Below are 14,836 nucleotides of genomic sequence, written 5' to 3'. Positions count from 1 at the left end.
CACTCATGTCATCTGAGGTATGAGAGAGAGAAATGAGAGTTAACAAAACCAAATGATACAAACTTTAGAGTAAACATCAAATCAAAATTGACTATTATATATGCTTCTGCTTTTATTGTTCATGATTTATCCAAACACTGCAAAAACAAGCACAAAGCACTAAATTTGGTTAGATTTGTGCTTAAAACAAAACAAAACTATTTGTGAGGTACTAAAAATAAATTTGATTTAAGATATATTGAAAAATCATACATATATATATATATATATATATATATATATATATAGCTTTTTAATTCAAAATATATGACAGCATATGTACATATTTAAGTGAGAAGACGAAGAAGAATGCAGCTATTTTTTTGTTAAAGGATCAGGACCATATTCTCACGAGGAGCACTTCGGCTCGTGGTTATTTTTTATGAAATTATTGCCAAGACGCAAGAGAGAAGTTCATTTTCCTCATTCGAACTCTATTTATAGAGACTGAAGAACACTGCCTAGAGGTTTTGTACAAATATTAATATCAATAATGATGATTATGATTTTAAAAAAGGCTGGGCTGAAAGTTATACTCGTGAACTTAGCTTTTTTTTCTTTTGGAAATCATATAGTATTTTAGTAAAAAAAAAATGCGTATGTTTTATTTATTGTTTTAACGGTTGTGAGTATAGATAAAGAGAAGAGAATAGAATATACCAGAAATTCTACTTGAAAAGTTCTAAAAATGAATTTAAGAGAATATTAATATTAATGATAATAATAATAAACATGTCAGTGTAAATGCCATGGTTTTAGCAATAAAATCTGTTAAACTTGGACTGAAGGATCTGAGGAATATGTCTTCCGTCAGATACTCTTGGTTTCTTAAGATTAAGAACGCTGAATGATGCATATGTTGCAGAATGAATGCAGATGCGTGCATGCTGAACATTTTGTGCTGCTTCTAAATGAGATCTAGGCCCTTCTGCGTGCTTTTGGTGTGGAAATACTCTACAGGGAGCGCTTGGAAACGTCGTGCGTAAAAGCGCGCCGATGTTAACACAGCGCTAAAATATGATTCAGCCATTTTCAAACACTGTCATTGGTGAAATAGAGCAGGGAGAGCCAGCAGCTCCTGGCGTACTGCTTCTGGAAAGGGAAGGGGAAGGGGGAAAAAAAGTCTGAGAGACAGAAATCTGAGCCCGATTCTTGTCCAAAAGTCTCGGCGTGAGAAACACTGCAACCCTCTACAATGCCTGTGAACTGATGCTGACGGTACCAGACTGTTAATTAGTCAGCAAACATGCTGTCTGCGAGTGCGAGAGATGCGAGACTCGTAAAAACGTGACTTCACAGTCCGCAGACGCGCGTCAATCGCGCCTGTCATTACGCGGATCGCGGCGGAGCGAATGCGCATGTGTGTGCGTGTTATTGCCGAGGTTATTGTGACAGATACACACTGCCGGTGCTGTGTTTTGGCGCAGGGTGGGGGCAGTTGTCAGCTCTGTTTCTTGATGATGTCTAGAGCTTTTTGGAGGAGGCTGAGAGTGAGTGTGTGTGTGTGTGTGTGTGTGTGTGTGTGTGACGCGCCGGCGCCACTCGGCCGCGCACTCTGGCGAGCGCAGAATAGATTGAACAGTAACCCTTTCAGCCTGTGTGTGTGAAAGCCAATCCCCGACAAACTAGCCCTCAAAACACACAGCCGTCAGACTGGCGGAGCACTTCAGCCTTCTGTGAGGGGGGGTGTATTCATCATTAAAAATATGACCCAAGCTGGAGTGAATCAGGGAGTTCTTTGAGACCAAAGTTAAACACAATGTTTTCTGTCCTTGGCAGAGGCCAGTGAGATACCAAATGTAGTAAATGCTCCAAGTTGCAGTGTGAATGGAGACTGTGCTCGGAAAACAAAAGCAAAACAGCTCACTTATCGGGATGTATACTCGTGAACTTAGCTTTTTTTTCTTTTGGAAATCATATAGTATTTTAGTAAAAAAAAAATGCGTATGTTTTATTTATTGTTTTAACGGTTGTGAGTATAGATAAAGAGAAGAGAATAGAATATACCAGAAATTCTACTTGAAAAGTTCTAAAAATGAATTTAAGAGAATATTAATATTAATAATAATAATAAACATGTCCGTGTAAATGCCATGGTTTTAGCAATAAAATCTGTTAAACTTGGACCGAAGGATCCGAGAAATATGTCCTATGTCAGATGTTCTTGGTTTCTTTAGGTTAAGAACGCTGAATGATGCCTGTGTTGCAGAATGAATGCAGATGCGTGCGTGCTGAACATGTTGTGCTCTTTCTGAATGAGATCTAGGCCCTTCTGCGTGCTTATGCTGTGCAAATACTCTACGGGGAGCGCTTGGAAACGTCGTGCGTAAAAGCGCGCCGATGTTAACACAGCGCTAAAATATGATGCAGCCATTTTCAAACACTGTCATTGGTGAAATAGAGCAGGGAGAGCCAGCAGTTCCTGGCGTACTGCTTCTGGAAAGGTGTGTGTGTGTGTGTGTGTGTGTGACGCGCCGGCGCCACTCGGCCGCGCACTCTGGCGAGCGCAGAATAGATTGAACAGTAACCCTTTCAGCCTGTGTGTGTGAAAGCCAATCCCCGACAAACTAGCCCTCAAAACACACAGCCGTCAGACTGGCGGAGCACTTCAGCCTTCTGTGAGCGGGGGTGTATTCATCATTAAAAATATTACCCAAGCTGGAGTGAATCAGGGAGTTCTTTGAGACCAAAGTTAAACACAATGTTTTCTGTCCTTGGCAGAGGCCAATGAGATACCAAATGTAGTAAACGCTCCAATTTGCAGTGTGCATGGAGACTGTGCTCGGAAAACAAAAGCAAAACAGCTCACTTATCGGGATGAATTAGAGCTCTGAGAGGGAAACCGATGAAGAAGTTTAATAATCGATCATCTGCAGTGGTTGCAGGCCTCGTGTAGTATAGCTTTTGATGTGATTTGTCTTGTGTTTTGCTGCAGTTTGTGTGTGTGTGTGTGTGTGTGTGTGTATGGGAGACGCTTCCATTAGTCTTGTGGGTAACATTCATACTGTGCCTGGTGGACCACCAACAGTTGCCTTGACACACAACTCATGATGTGTGTGTGTGTGTGTGTGTGTGTGTGTAACCCTTTCAGCCTGTGTGTGTGAAAGCCAATCCCCGACAAACTAGCCCTCAAAACACACAGCCGTCAGACTGGCGGAGCACTTCAGCCTTCTGTGAGGGGGGGTGTATTCATCATTAAAAATATGACCCAAGCTGGAGTGAATCAGGGAGTTCTTTGAGACCAAAGTTAAACACAATGTTTTCTGTCCTTGGCAGAGGCCAATGAGATACCAAATGTAGTAAACGCTCCAATTTGCAGTGTGCATGGAGACTGTGCTCGGAAAACAAAAGCAAAACAGCTCACTTATCGGGATGAATTAGAGCTCTGAGAGGGAAACCGATGAAGAAGTTTAATAATCGATCATCTGCAGTGGTTGCAGGCCTCGTGTAGTATAGCTTTTGATGTGATTTGTCTTGTGTTTTGCTGCAGTTTGTGTGTGTGTGTGTGTGTGTGTGTATGGGAGACGCTTCCATTAGTCTTGTGGGTAACATTCATACTGTGCCTGGTGGACCACCAACAGTTGCCTTGACACACAACTCATGATGTGTGGTTGTGTGTGTGTGTGTGTGTGTGTGTGTGTGTGCGGTTACTACAGTCTGTGTGACTCAAAGTTTATGCATGTGTTTTGAGTCCCCAATCCCAAAATCTGCTTCTGTTTAATCGTTGCTCGTGAGTTCAAGTGATATTCGTCATTATTTGCTTTTAATAAAACAGCCATCTGATGCAGTGCTGAGGATGTTGCGCGCGTCACATGATGCAATGCAGCTATCTTTCTTTCCATATCCATCCAAGAGAGATCGTACAAAGGTAAGATGTCGATCATCTTTTGAAAATGAACCTATCAAAGTGAATATGGACATGGTAAGAGCATACAAATGTGAACATGCATACTTTTTACAGTAGGAGTCACTCTGAAAAATGTCGTTGCATTAGAGGCAAAACAACAAAGCAAGTGTCATTTATTGCAAATCAAAGATGCACAAACACTTCACAAGCAAACGTTGGCAAAAAGAAGTTTGAAATGCTAAGATGTAATGTGATTCTCTATGCACTCTCGGAAAAAAAGGTACAAAAGTTGGTGTGGTGCCTTTTTTAAAGGTTACTAATATGTACCATTTATGTACTAATATGAACACTGTAGGTACAAGTATGTACATTTAAGGTACTAAAATGCACTCTTGATGGGTAAATAAGGTACAAAGGTGTACTTTTTGAAAAGGTACTGCCCTACTGACAGCTTTTGGACCTTTTGTTCTAAGAGTGACACCTGCATGAACCGAGTACAGATTTCATGTAGCCACTAAAAATCACCCAAACACTAGCTGATTCAAACAGTGGATGGACTGGGCTGCAGGATATCAGGTGTTTCAGCTACAGGTGAAACTCTGTCAAAGCTTTATTCCCTTGCCTTGTAGATTGACGAAGCACTGAAGTACTTACTCAGGCCACATTAAACAGTTTAGAGTAAATGCTGTTCAGACTGACGGTGATGCTCTCAGATCTCTCAGAGCTTTCCGTGTTTGTTCGGGCTTTAATGAGGACTGATCCGTCAAGAGGACGAGAGGTCGCAGGAATCTTTCTGTCACACTTGTGCGCTTTCTGCTGTGCCACAATGGCGATATCACCAGGGCATAAATATAATAAAGCACTTGTTGAGTCATTTGCAGAGGGAATGTCTCGATGCTGTATATATCTGATAGATTTTAGACGGTCCAGATAACTTTTTGTGGTAGTTAGGAGTAAAATTTACCTTTTGGTGTACAAAAAAAGCCTATACTGTTCAAAAACTTGGAATCAGAGATTAGAAAGAAATACTGTTCATTCAGGGCGCATTAACTTAATCAAAAGTGGCAGTAAAGACATTTATAATGTTACAAAAGATTTATATTTCAAATAAATGCTGTTCTTTTGAACTTTGTATTCATCAAATAATTCTATGTTACGGTTTCCATAAAAATATGAAGCATTGATAATAAACGGGGGAAAAAAAAACAGAATGATTTCTGAAGGATCATGTGACACTGAAGACTAGAGTAATGATGCTGAAAATTCAGCTGCGCATCACAGGAATAAATTACATTTTACAATATATTTACATAGAAAGCAGTTATTTTAAAAGGTAATATGATTTCACATTTTTGCTGTATTTTTGATCAAATAAATGTAGCCTTAGTAAGCATAAAAGACTTGTTAACAATCTTTCCAACCCAATAGTTTAAACGGTACTGTATATGACATACCTGCAAATGTCTATTTATTATGCTTTTTCTCCCAAATATGATCACTGTGTATTCTAAGGCAGTGTCTGTGTTTGTGAGTATTTATATTCAGTTGTGTTTGGATGCTCATCTATCTGGCACTTTTCCTGAATAGGTTCCAAAATATGGCCTAAACATATTAATATTTGTGCCTCTAATGTCATGAAACTAAAGAGTTCCTTATTTGTGGAAAGCACCATCTTCTCTCACCCTTTTTGATGCGTCTTTATTTATCTGCCGTGAAACTCCACTTCCCAGAATCCCCCGCGCGTCCGGGTCTCCAAGGCGGCCAGAATAATTCAGCGCGTGTCGACTGTCCACACGTGTGACTCAAACCTCCCTTAAACGATTAAAATGTTTAATTTGCTCTCGATTTAAGAGGTTTATTGGTTGTCATAGCTGCCGTCTATTTTCTTCATGGGTCATTAAGAATACCTATCTATCGGCATAATCACGTCAGTTTGTATTTTCTTGTTATTTAGCATATGCAGTTATGAAAATGTTTACTCGTAGTGAGATTTTATGCACGCATGAATCATATTCTGCTGTATGAAGAAAACATTTAACAGGCTGCACTGCCCCCTATTGCCATGATATATAATGGACACTACTGTAGAAGCGATCACTTCACTATATATGCTACTGATTTATACAATTCATGATATGAAACAAAAATACAATTTTGTAAGCTGCTACTAGAATATAGCAGGCTAATATCCAGGTTCATAATATTTAGATGAAAGTAATGTAAATAGTAGTATATAAAACAGCTAAAAAAAAAAAAAAAGAATAATTTTTATATGCACTGCATTTTGAAACAACTGAAAATAAGTTTCGCATCACAACATTAAACAAGATATTATATAACAAACCCAGCAAACTTTTAATTGAATTCATATCCTCATAAATTAATACATCAATAATTATTTATGAAATTAAAATTAGGTTCCTCGCACAGTTGTGTTTTCATTTCCACACTTTAATTAAACGTCTGCTTAATTATTTTCAGCACTTTTTCTTGTAAGTTTATTGAAGTTAATAATGAAATCATGAATCATTTAAACACGCAATATTTCTAGAAATTTCTATATTTGGACACAGGTTAACAAATATCATTTTCAACAATATTGTCAAAAAAGAGAGATATATGTTTAATGCAAGTCGTGTCTATAGCGGGGCATGTTGTCACATTATATGCGGTAAGCTATCACAAACCTGCAGTCAGTTGAAACTGATTTTTTTTTTTAAATATATACCAAAATACCTTTTTTTTATACATTAAATATTATAATATATGCACATACTATTTATTTAAAAAAAAAGGTATTCTATGTCATATCTATATTTTATTTTTTCAACCATTGTACAATAAGGTTTTATTGTAATTAATTAATTGTATACAATTCTAAACATACAAAACATATGTGACAATTTCTACTAATGTATTTCAAGGTGTTTTAGGTTTATGATAATGGCCAAAAAATAAACGTGCTATATATTTATTTTATACCAATATATGTTTGGCCACTTTTTTTGCATATTATATATATATATATATATATATATATATATGTATATATAAGCATTTAACAATATAATAATTTATTTCAATCCAAGAAAATACATTCACATTTGAAAAAAATAAACGTATGTAATTTTTTTTGTATATGTATATATATATTATTTTTGCCGTATGGGTAATTATGTAACAATTTTTTTTAAAAAGATCAATATTCTGAAAATTTTGTTAAAAGAACAGATTTCAATAAAATCCTAATTTAAGACTCCAGGTGTTTGAAAGCACCACAGGAGCCACTGCTATAGAGAAAACAAACATTTGTGCAATTAAACCAACTCAAAACCTTAAATACACCCCTTGTGACAACTAGCCCCGGCCTCCTCTATAATTTAGACAAATATCTTACTGCTTTGGTGTTAACTGTTTTACTACAGCAAAATTGCTAGTTCCCCTCCCGCAGAGATAATTGAAGGTTAACCTACACATGTGGGCCTCAATCAGGATGTGTAAAGTGTGCTAAAGAGACAGCAGGTGGCGCAGTTGACTCGCACATCTCTTCTTCACAGGTCGCTCACTGTTGTCTCTCTCATGTGAGTGGAGTTTCCAGAGAAGCACAAACAGATGTCCTGAAAGCTTTGTATGCATGTGTGAATGTGTGGAGACGGCTGCTTCTGTCTCTGTTATTTCTTGACCTGTGACACACTCATCAGAGTAAAACGGTGCCATAAATACCACAGGAATGTTGAGCGGCTTACACAGGCCTGAGAACCCCCCCCCCAACGCACACACACACACAGACACACACACACACACACACACACACACACACGCATGCATGGACACCATTCATTGAGAAATTACTTTATTTCAAGGTACATTATGGAAAATACTTGTATTTTGTGGCAGCCGCATGTTTGATCCTAAATCTCTTGAGTCTGTGATCCGCACCGGCGCTACCAGTCACCCTAAAACCAACGGCACAAATCTGTTAGCCATACAGTGCCTATAAAGCGTCTTAGCTATTTGTTGTGTTACAGCATGAAAACATGAGGATTTCACTGGGAGTTTTCCCACTCATCGACATCAATGCTACCGTACAAGAAAAACGCCACCAAATTAAGTCAAAAACAAAGTAATTGAATATGAATAAGTCAATTCCACAGATGCTTAGTTGGATTGAGATTAGTCTGGGCCTCTCCAGGACATTAACCTCCTGGTCTGAAGCCACTTCAATGTGGTTTTGGCTGTATGTTTTGGTTTACTGTTGTGTTGAAAGGCGAATCATCCTCCAGCTCCCAGCGCTCAGCACGGTTTCCTCCAGCTTTTTTGTTTTTTCAGTTCCAATCATTTTTTCTTCTTTCTTTAAGAGATTTCCAGTCTGTGCCGCAGAGAAATATCAACAAAAGCACGATGCTTCGCTGTAGGAATGGTGTGGTGTGAGTAATGCACTGTAATGTGAGGTTTGTAGGCTTATTAGATTATTTAATCCTTTTCTAAATTGTCGAGACTCTCACATTCATTAAAAAATTGGTACCTTTTAATGCAAGCCGGATATATAAAAATTCTCTCCAAAATAAAAAATGTGGCCTTTTCATGTGAATTTTTCATCTGTCAAACACAAAAGGATATCTCTGAATTGCTACTGTGTGTGTGTGTGTGTTTGTATAGATAGATAGATATTAAATGCAAGTAAAGTATCTACTTCAATGTTTCAAATAACTTTTGTGAAGATAAAATGTCAAAATAAGGGTGAAATAATGATCCACCAACGAAACAACATACTTATTCTGAGCTGAACTTATATAAAATATATAAAAGAACAAGTGATCATACTACATTTTATTATTTTAAATGATTAAAAACTTATAGCTGACAAATGGGCAAAACCTATAGTGGTTTGAAGGACTGTTGTGTATATTCAAATTTGGTGCATCACAATAATTATAAGCAGATCCACAAAAACCAATGACTTTTCAAAATCATTGATCACCTAATCTGGTGTGTCATATCTTGATGCCACATATTTGAATATATAGAAATAAAAATGGTGCAAATGATGACAGTTTGGGTCTGTTCCCATTCAAAGCTATTAAATGACTTCAAGAAGAAGCCATATTCTTTTATGAAGTTTTATGACGCTTTTTGTCATTTTTAAAGCATTCACTTTCATTGGATACAGCATGAAAAATCTGCTAATCATCATCTTTTGTCTTCCACAGAAGAACGAACATCATGCAGATCTGGAATGTCAAGAGAGTGAGTAAATGAAGACAGAAGTTTCATTAATTTATTGAGTTTAAAGTATTTAAGATATTGCCTCGTGCACAGTTACAGTCAGTCATCTCTGTAATGACGGAGTTCCCGTAAGCATCTTGGTGTCCTTCACAATGTTTCCTCCTGCTCAGACACTCAGTTCTGGAGCATGGCCATGCAGTTCTGGGCAGAATCATAGTTGTTCCACATGCACTCGTCTTTTTAATGATGTTCTGGTGTGCTTTGAGGTGCACTTACTGTTTTGGAAAATTCCTGGACTAGTATTTTTCAAGAACACTGTTTTGGATGAGTTCAAACGTGATGAACTTTTCATTGGAGATGCTCTGTATCATGTTAAATGGCTCAAATGCACGAGATGGAGCCCAAGCAAAAAGTTTTGTAACCTGAAGAGTAGTTTACATAGAGTTTCAGGAAAATGAAAACAAAATGATGAATTCACTTGATATTTTTGAGAACTTGCATTGTTTCCGTGATGCAACACAACGAAAGATTAGTTTTATTTATAGATAACTTACCAACAGTTTGGCTTCCCCAACACTGCTGTGGATAAAGACCACTGATGAAGTATGTTGATCACGTGATGTTGGGAGATGTTCAACACCGGATGAGTGCATTTCATCAAGCGTTTAGGATCAGTTCTGGAATTCCGTGATGCATCCCGGTTTGCCACTCGGGCGTTGCGGGATGATTATAATAATTGATCTGTTTAGGACACACACAGACACACACCCACCCGCATCTGCCTTGAGTTTGTCTCGTGTTTTATGCTCTCATTACGCGCACCATCTGGATTCTCCATCACACACCGAATGTTTCCGATGATTTACGGGAATCAAAGACTCTTGAATGACTCCATGAGATAATATCGGGGAAAAAAAATAAACAGCAGTATCAAAATAAGCGTCGGAACATCAGCAGAGCAAAACACGCATGCGCAGAAACGCCAGAGGGTGCAAATTATTTGGGTCTGACCTCCTCACCCGACCCCTCTCCCCTCAAGAATTCAAAACAAAAGGTTGAGTGGTCTTTTAGTAAAAGTTATTAGTTAGGTGTTTCTCAAAGTTAAAAGTTTTTAGTATTAATAAATGTTAGTCAGAGTGAACCTGATGAAAAATAGACTTCAAGAAATTGCACTAGCGTGAGGAGGTAACCGTAGCAACAGTAAGTCGCTCTAGCGCCACTGCGATAATTTTCGCGCTGTACGCCGATAAAGAGTGACAAATTCAGCCATTATCTTTCACTTTATTATAGATTTTCATATTACAAATTTAGAACTGTTTTGTTTTAAAGCCCTTAAAGGGATAGCTTACCCAAAAATTAAAAGTCTGTCATTAATTACTCACCCTCATGTCCAAACGTAAGACCTTCGTTCAGCTTCGGAACACAAATTAAGATATTTCTGATGAAATCCGAGAGCTTTCTGGCCCTGCATAGACAGCAATGTAAACTGAAATGTTCCCAGAACCAGAAACGTAATAAGGACATCGGTTAAACATCCCATGTGACATCAGTCGTTCGACCGTAATTTAACGAAAATACAAGAATACTTTTTGTGCACAAAGAAAACAAAAATAACGAGTTTATTTAACAATTCTTCTCCTCCAAATCACATATTCCGCCATTATCAAGAGTACCTCTGCACGTAAACAACATATGCACGTGATGCTGCTGACGTAGAACACACATTGGCTGAGCCTTGTTTATGTGCAGAGGAAAGTAATGGGCATATGGCGTGGTACTCTCCATAATAGCAGAATAAGTGATTTGAAGGAGAAGACTTGTTGAATAAACTCGTTATTTTTGTTTTCTTTGTGCACAAAAAGTATTCTCTTAGCTTAGTAAAATCACGGTTGAACTATGATGTCACATGGACTATTTTACTGATGTCCTTGCTATGTTTCTGGGTCTGGGAATATTTCAGTTGCATTGCTGCTTATGCAGGGTCAGAAAGCTCTCAGATTTCATCAGAAATATCTTAATCTGTGTTCCGAAGATGAACGAAGGTCTTACGGGATTGGAACGACATGAGGATGAGTAATTAATGCCAAAAATGTTTTGTCATTTTGGGGTGAACTATCCCTTTAAGATAATTGACGGTTATCTGACTGTGACTGACCTCACTGAGATTGCGTCCTGTAAATTATCTTTGTATTGACAATATAATATTTAACAGACGTTTAAAATTCTTCTTAGAGCCGAAATTTCACCCCCTAAAAGTAAAATTCGCATACTACCAGACCCCCTACCACACACAGCGACTCCAAACCAAGTAAATTGCCTACCTAGACAGCATAACGCGCATCTACACGCGCCTGTGGTGAATAAAAATGACTGTTTGTACAGATATCATTGTCATTGCCTGTGTTTAACCTCTTTTCTAAGTCGTTTATAGACAAAAGCGGTTGCTAAATAATTATGAATATAAAACCAAAACTGTGCTGCTCAGAAATGCTCTACGCGACTATGCCAGATGCTAGACTCCGGACCACCCATTGGGTGCGTCTGTAAACCAAGTGAGTTGCTGCTAAGACAGCATTTTATGGCATCATTGGCGCGCGCAACCGACTCGATGCCACACAATGCTGCGCGCTCATATGAAGCCCAAAAATGTTGCACGCGACTAGGGTACCCCAAAACGCCGCGCGCTTATAATGCACCAAAATGCTGTCTAGGTAGGCGGCTTACTAGGTTTTGAAACAGAGCCTCGTTCGCTAATGCAGTTTGAGTCTGGAATTGTGTGTGTGTGTGTGTGTGTGTGAGGGGGGCACAGTCGGGTTTCTCACCTTGGATCGCTCTCCGTCACCCCTCCTCTCCCTCTCTCCCTCTCTCTCTCTCAGTGCGCGTGTGTGTCAGTGTGTGTCTGTCTCAGGAACGGAACTGCTGCATCTGTGAGTTTCATTCACCAACAGACAACAGGACTAAATCACAATCGATCAGGATTTATTTTCCTCACATCCGCGCTTGGATGAGGTTTAGCGGTTCAGACGGGATTCAGAGATTCAGGTGAGTTCTCAAACAGTTCAAGTGTTGTAATATCTGCATCATGCATTTTGCTATCATAAATGGAGATACGCATGGTATCATTTAGAACTCTATATAGTTATGTCATGCAGGTGAACGAGAGCTTTGCTGATCACAACCAGTTCAATTACAATTTACACTGAATGCATGCATTAATGTATGAAAATTTACCTTGATAACCATAGTTTTCCTCCAAAATCATATTAACTAGTGATTGTTACTGCATCTAGTGTTTGACAGCGTAATATTAACATAGAAAAAGATTTAAACTAAAAGATTAAATGCTTTTTACACTGTTTTGTATGATTTTCCATGAATTTAAGAGGCTACTATGGTGCCTTTTTTATAAAAGCTGGAAAAATAATTTCATATGACTTGATTTAAAACATTAATTTATATGCAGTTATTATGCAAACTGATTAATTGTTATTAATTAGCCACCAAGTTAATAAGTTAAAGCAGTGATGTTTATGAAATTAGCTCAATTTAATATATAGGTGTACATTTAGTGTGTTTTGTTGTTTATAATTATGAATAATCAGATTATATTAATTAGACAATAATGAGGGTCCTGTGCCCTGCTCACTCTCTGACAGGTGGGCAATTACAGTCTAAATTCTCTCTCTTTTTTTAATGGTGATTTAACAGAGCGCACCAAACTCTGTTTCGTTCCCGGTCCGTGAGAGATGCCAAGGAAAGCAACTCTTCACGAGTCTTCTTAGGTATGCGTGACAGCGTCGAGATTTCTGCTTCCCCTGATGGACGTGACACACACACGTTTGTGTGTGTGTGTGTTTGTGTGGACTGGATTCCTGTGATTTTATTGCAGTGAAGCCCCTCTCTGGTTTCCCCGGGGTCACAGATGAACTGTAGAGCTAAACTTTGGGAAAAACATTTACGCCAGCTCAGTTTACTGGTCCTGCCCACTGCTGGCCCTCGAGAAAAAGGGAAAAAATATTAGACGTTTCAGAGCTGTCAAGACGAAAAGCACTGTGTTTGACAGTAAAGTCAGAGGTGTAGCGGACAGGGAGAGAGATCTGATAACTAAACCGTGTGTCAGTTTGATTCTTGACCTACTTACAACATCCCAGCTCTCTCTGCCAGCACTATATGGAATAGTTCTCAAAAAAAAAAAAAAAGGAGATGTTTAGCACAATGCGTACGCTCCTCTTTTCCATAAAATAAAAGCAGAAAGCCTGTCAGTCCATAAAAATAACTAAAAAGCACAATAAAAGTCCCGTATAAAATCTCCATGCATTATATTCCAGGTCTTCTGAAGTTATCTAAAGCTTTATGTGAAGAACACACTAAAATTTAAGTCATTTTTTTTTCCGTTGAAAAGCTTCCCAAACTCTTTATTAGCATTGATGGTTCCATGAAGAATCTTTAACATCCATGAAACCTTTTCATTACACAAAGGGTTCATTATAGTTGAAAAGTGTTCTTTAGATTATTAAAATGTTCTTCACGCTTAGAACAAAAATGGTTCTTTAAAGAATGTTTCACTGAAAGGTTCTTTACGGAACCAAAAAACACCCTTTTGAAACCTTTACTTTTAAGAATGCATTGCATTGCGTATTCAAATATTGATATCAATAATACTGAACACCATCAGATCTTATGTGATGTTTTTTTTTTTTATGCTGGAAAAAATGGAATGTTCCATCAAAAGATGGAATTTTTCCAGATGCTTTAATTCAGGTGTTCCTCAAACAAAGCTGTCATTTGATTTCAGTAGACTTGGAATGGTCATATGGTCTACTTTATGATATTTTTAATGTGCTTTTTTGTCCATTTTGGAGTCCGGTCACCGTATGCTTTCATTGTATGCACAGAGCAGCTTGGACATTCTCGAAACATTTTTTTGTGTTACACAGAAGGGAGAAATCCCACAACATGAGGGTGAATAACTGATGGCAAAAATTTGAGTGAACTCTTTCTTTAATTAGCATACATCATGCACTTTTGTGATAATGCACTGTATGCATATGATTTTGCATTATGTTCCATTCCTCCTGCATTTTAAGACGTAATTGGGCCGTATTTTCAGCGCTGGGCAACATGAGAGCAGCGTTTTTCAACTTCAGTGAAAGGTTTGGATCTGACACAGTCTTGGCTCGGTCCACCTTAGCAGCTAAAGTCAACATGGCCTATATTTCACTCTCCTCCTCTTCCAGCACAGGAAGCTTCATCTGTGTGTGTGTGTGTGCGCGCGCACATGACACCCTTTTCTCTTTTGTCGCCAACAAAAAAGTCCCTACACTAACTTTAACTGCTTTACTGGACTTACCTTAAATGGGGTCATATTAGGAATCAAATTTAGCTTGATCTTTTGAGATGAAAGAGTTTTGTGTAGTATTAAAGCAACTTTCAGATTTCAAAACATTTATTAAAGTGTTGCAAACCTCTGATTTTAGACAGATGAATACATTTGAACACATGGCCATCCATACTGCATAATATAAAGAGTCAATTGTGGAAAACAGCTCATCTTTTACCACTAAATTACTGCTTTTGGTGCAAAAAAAACTACTAATATTTAAGTGGATCTTAGGTTAATTTAAAAAAAGAAAAAACACACATATTTATATATATATACAGTGGGTACGGAAAGTATTCAGACCCCCTTAAATTTTTCACTCTTTGTTATATTGCAGCCATTTG

The 14,836-nt window shown here is 38.0% G+C and overlaps 1 protein-coding gene across 1 annotated transcript in view; it reads left to right on the top strand.

Moving 5' to 3' along the window:
• Positions 1 to 12,058: 12,058 nt before the first annotated feature.
• The window catches only part of ntn2 (netrin 2), a 33,453-nt gene continuing 30,675 nt past the window's right edge, over positions 12,059 to 14,836 (top strand). Inside the window, exons 1-2 of the mRNA XM_016458749.1 lie at positions 12,059 to 12,154; positions 12,821 to 12,894. The gene's annotated coding sequence lies outside the window, so the exon portion shown is untranslated. The remainder of the gene's footprint in view (positions 12,155 to 12,820; positions 12,895 to 14,836) is intronic.

Source organism: Sinocyclocheilus anshuiensis, unplaced genomic scaffold, assembly GCF_001515605.1.
Source record: "Sinocyclocheilus anshuiensis isolate Anshui unplaced genomic scaffold, SAMN03320099.WGS_v1.1 scaffold415, whole genome shotgun sequence".
Taxonomy (NCBI): domain Eukaryota; kingdom Metazoa; phylum Chordata; class Actinopteri; order Cypriniformes; family Cyprinidae; genus Sinocyclocheilus; species Sinocyclocheilus anshuiensis.
This window is presented reverse-complemented; position numbering and strand designations above follow the sequence as displayed.